We start from the raw sequence: 5,214 nt of genomic DNA, 5'->3' as shown, positions 1-5,214 counted from the left end.
TAATCAAGTTAAAAAAAGGTGGGTAAGTGGATGTCGCTCTGCTGTACAGTAGGTTACAAGTGGGTCACTGTATAATGGATAGTATTAAATTTGAATTCGATGATATAATATCACTGTATAAGAAAAATGATTCTGAGCGGAGACGGTTTGTCAGTCTAGGTATTAGACATACCTATTATAAGTATACTTATCTACAGTATTAAAAAAAAAATTGACCTATAATAGGTATTAATAATAAATTCCAAATCAATCATATCACAATATCCATTAGGTAACGCGTTATCTCTTTGAGGCATGAGATTTTAATGAATGAAAAAACCCGTCTTGCACACAAACTTAGTTTTTAATTTTTTTCAAACTTTTTTTTAAACAAAATACTGTTTATTGCTTATAGTTAAATATTCAAAAATTAAAAACAAAAAAAAATTATTTTTTATTTATAAAAAAGAAGTGGGTTAAAAAATGTCCCGCTGTGCAGCATCAAAAATATTTTTTGTTTATTCCTTTACGCTGAAATAAATAAAATATATATATCAAAATTCAAAAATTTTTATTATTTTATTTTAAATAACAAATAATTTACAAAACTTACATTTTAACATTTGTGATAATTATTGAAGCAATTTCTTGACTTAGAGATACAAAGTGGTACATCGCATATGGTGCATTTCCAATCTGTGCGAACTTCTTTTTCTTTAGTACTGCAGTGGGCGCATCTTCTTCTCGTCGTCCGTTCTGGCTGATGTGCTGATTGTTCCTTGCGAACGGATGGTGATACAGATGCTCTTTTTATTGAAATAGGCGATGGTGATCCGGAACCTTTCTGTCGGCGTTTTTGAACAAATGTTTTTGAAACGAGGCTTTTTGAGATCTCACGACGAAAATTTTTTAATGTCATTTTTTCTCCCGTTATTTTTGTGTATATAATATGAGAATTCACAATAGCTGCGTCAAAAAAAAAGAAAAATATGCGATGCCACCACTTATGACTTTTTCTATCTATGTGATACATTTTTTTATACTGATCAAATTTATCGACGCAGTTCATGTTCATATTATAGTCCTTAAGTACGCTGGGACAAGGAATCATTGATGTGGTTCCATCTTTAGATTTTCTTTTGACCTCAACGACATTAGTAGGATTATGAAAGTTGGACAGCAAAGTAACTCCTCGTTTGTCTTTCCATTTGACGATTGAAATGTGATATTGGTCACTCATGTTCCAGTCAATGTCGCCCATTATCATGTTTTTATCTAACTCTAATTTTGGCAAGTATTTTCTAGTACTATTAACAGTTCCACAGCAAAAAATACCTTTTGATTTCAGATATGCCAAAAGTGGTACACTTGTGAAAAAATTATCAATGTACAAGTTATGATTTTTATGGTGTAATGGGTTTGTTAGATCTTTGACTACTCGTCCTCCAAGATTTGTTTCGACAGAGTCGCCTCTTTTACCAGTGTATAAATCGAAATTCCAAAGATACCCATGTTTATCAGCTAACGACCATACCTTATAGCCTCTTTTAATTGGTTTTTTAGGCATGTATTGCTTTATAGTTGATCGCCCTTTGAACTTAATCATAGATTCGTCAACTGCAATAATTTTATGTGGGTGGTAATATTTTTGAAAATTGTCTTTAATTTTTTTTAAAAAAGGTTGAACTTTGTACAATTTATCGTAATCTGTTTCACCCCTTTTTGCCATAACCGAGTTATCATTTAAGTGTAGAGATGAGAGTAGCCAACCAAAACGATTTACAGTCATAAGAGAACTTATATAATCATCATGTAAGTCCGAAGATGTAGACCAGTAATCTCTATAGCTTGGATCACGTTTTATACCCATTAAAATATTCATGCCAAGGAAAGTCATTATTTCATTTGTATCTGTAGGAATATAATTTTTTCCCGTTTTCATTTTTATTTGGTATGCATATAAATTTGTTTGGTATACTATTAATTCTAGTATATCATCTGAAATTAAATATTTAAAAGTTGAAAACGGAGTGTGTTCAACTTCAATATCAATCAAACTAGTTGGGCCGTCGGCACACGTAAATTCGGGAAGAGGTTCTTGTGAAAAATCATTATTTTTTGACCACGTTGGAATAGTAAATTCAAAACCATTATTTGATACTTCATTTTCATCAGTATGTATCAATGTATTTTCGGGTGGATTATTTTCGACGATATTGTTTTCTAATTCGGGAGTTTCTGTTGATTGATAATGTGCTTCTTGATTTATTGGCGGAAATAAAGGGCGACGAATCTTACTATTAGTAGGGTAATTTATTTTATGTGTTTGCCTTTTCGAATTACGTGTTTTTACAGGACTGGGTAATAGTAAAACGTTACCTTCATCTAGATTTAAAATCTCTACCAGTTCGTCGTCATTTTGATCCATTGTATCATCAGATAAATGGTTGACTTCCATTACTTCAACATCTTTATCAGGTAAATAAGTTTCATCGGCATCAGAATCATCGTAAGAAGTAAAAGAGTCACTATCGGATGGTATATCTTCGAACAAACACTCGACAATATTTTTTTCATTCATACGCACGCTCATTGTAGAAATTGATCGTACGGCACAGCGGGTTAAAATTTAAACACTGACATATTATTTCATAACGCCTAAAATAATGCCATTTAATGGAGTCCAATCAGTTTATATGAAACCTAAAATGATTCTAAGTAATATATCAAGAGCAAGAACTCTAATTGAAGTACAAAAATAAAATTATAATATTGTAAAGTACGTAAACACATATGCTCGCGGTACGAAGGTCACCGGATAACTAAATTGGTCATTTCATAGGCTTTATTTAACGTAATCGGTTAATTCTTGAAGCTATGGATAAACAAGAATGTAAAATATTTAATAATAGAAACAGATAAACACAGTTTATTAACAGAAATAAAATATTTATATTTATTTTGATGGGTTATTTTTCGTCCCGCTATGCCGCAAATGTATTTATTTTGGTGGGTTATAATTTGTCCCGCTATGCCTCAAAGAGTTAAGCTTCATAAATTACCAATAACCAGTGTTGGAACTTACCTAGATAATTATCTAGATGAAAATATTATTATCTATTATCTTATCTAGATGAAATTAAAATGGTTATCTATTTTTTTTATCTTGGATGAAAAATGCAGTTACCTATATTCAGAGGCGGACTTACCATTTTTCCGCCCCTAGGCATTACAACACTAGCGCCCCGTACATTGGCGTGCTCCCACGGGGGGGGGGGGGGGAGTAATGTTCCATGAACTAAAACTAAACAATAAAATTTGTATTTAGGTATTTTTATATTTATACATACCAACTAAACAAATAAAGATTAATACAATTTTGCATAAGTACATACCTACTGTTCATTTGCACATTTGTACAATAATTAAATCATTTTGTGCCTTGATTTATCTGAGCACTCTAGTCTCTATAATCGTAATCGATTAGCAAATTTCTGAGCAGTATGCAGTATGCACTATCAGTATTTTTTATACTATTCGCGCGTCGTCGCAATATTTATTATTATTAATTACTTTATCAAGACACCTTATTTCCAGAATTAATTCCAGTATTCTAATTGTGATCCCGGGTGCGGGGTGAGGCGGGTCATTCCACTAAGCACTGTGCATCGTGCGAGCTGTCCCCCACCTAGCTAGTAGAGCGGCTATATACAATGTTAGTAATGTACTCGGCGGCCCGAGTCAGTATATTTGACCGCCTTGGCTGGCGTTTTGCGCATGCGCCATTCACAATATTGTACGTGTTTACGCCGCAGACCTGTATACCATCTGTCCATCTCCCATGCATTAACAATTAACATAGGCAACACCGGCAACTGCCTCGTCGAGTGTCGATGTCAAACCTCTAGCGGTGGCGGCGCGCGCTGGTCGCATGATTAAATTCAAACGGCAAGGTTACTATAGCTTATAGCTTATAAATTAAAACGTTACTGCAACGTGACTACGTGAGCCATTCTCCAGTTTCGTGCAAGTTGTATACGAAAAAAAATTAATATAAAATATAAATTTAGATAAATAGAATTATGAAATTATGAAAAACTATAAAAAGTAAAAATTAACTAAAAAATTGCGCCCCCAAATATATTGCGCCCTAGACCAGTGCCTTGGTGGCCTATGGGTAAATCCGCCCTTGCCTATATTAATTTATTTAGATAATTTTTTATGTATTGACGGTAAATTGTATGATATTGTGTCAAACATCGGAACAAAACTAACTGCAAAATGTGTACTCTGCTCAAAACCCACACAAGGCCAAAATAATTCTTCAGGAAATTTTCTAAGTCATATTATAAAGGTTAGTTTTTGAACTTTTTTGAATTTTTTTTAGTAGTAGGTCTAAAGACTAAAAAAATAATTTTTGGCACTTTAGGTAGGTAATTCTCCATATTTTAAAATTAATGGTCGAATGATGAATAAATTATATTTTATAAAAGATTCTAGAACTTTTTACAAAAATATATTCCATAATAGGTACTAGGTACTTAAAAATTGTAGTAACTTATCCAATGATGGAAACTAATTTGCTAAATTATAAAAGTAGGAAGAAACCTATATAGTATTTTTGTACTATTAATAATCATGGTTGCTGAGTTTTTGGAGAGGTACCTATCTAGAATTAGGTATTTTCATTTTGTTTTTTTTGTAGAATAAATGCATATTTTTAGCACTTTGTCATGTGAAAATGACTAATACTATTTTTTTTTTTAATCAGCATACTATAATAATTAGATATAATTTTTCATTTTGTGAACAAAATTATAAATTTATAAGTATTATATTTTATAGGTATTATAATATTATATAAGGAATTAGTGCAAATCCTTAGTAAATAACAATATAAAATATCTATTATGTAGGTAGGTAAGTATGTATGTATGTATAAAAAAAAATATAATAAATTTACCTACTGCCAATATAACTAGTACTTATACCCTATATTTTAACTAGGTAGTAGGTACCTATCTAATTGTTAAGAATATCCATTTTTTTTGTAAAATAGAACTCAGATTAATAATCTATAATGTTAAAAACAAAATGTTAAATATTTCAGCTTAAACATGCATCAATACTATCAAAACTAGAAAAGTATAAAAATGAGAAGAAAAGTACAAAAAAGTCTAACCTCACTAGAGATGTATCATTAACAACTGTGTATCACCCAAAATTACAATTATC

This window comes from Acyrthosiphon pisum, chromosome X (genome assembly GCF_005508785.2).
Source record: "Acyrthosiphon pisum isolate AL4f chromosome X, pea_aphid_22Mar2018_4r6ur, whole genome shotgun sequence".
Taxonomy (NCBI): Eukaryota; Metazoa; Arthropoda; class Insecta; order Hemiptera; family Aphididae; genus Acyrthosiphon; species Acyrthosiphon pisum.
Note: the sequence above shows the minus strand (reverse complement) of the source record.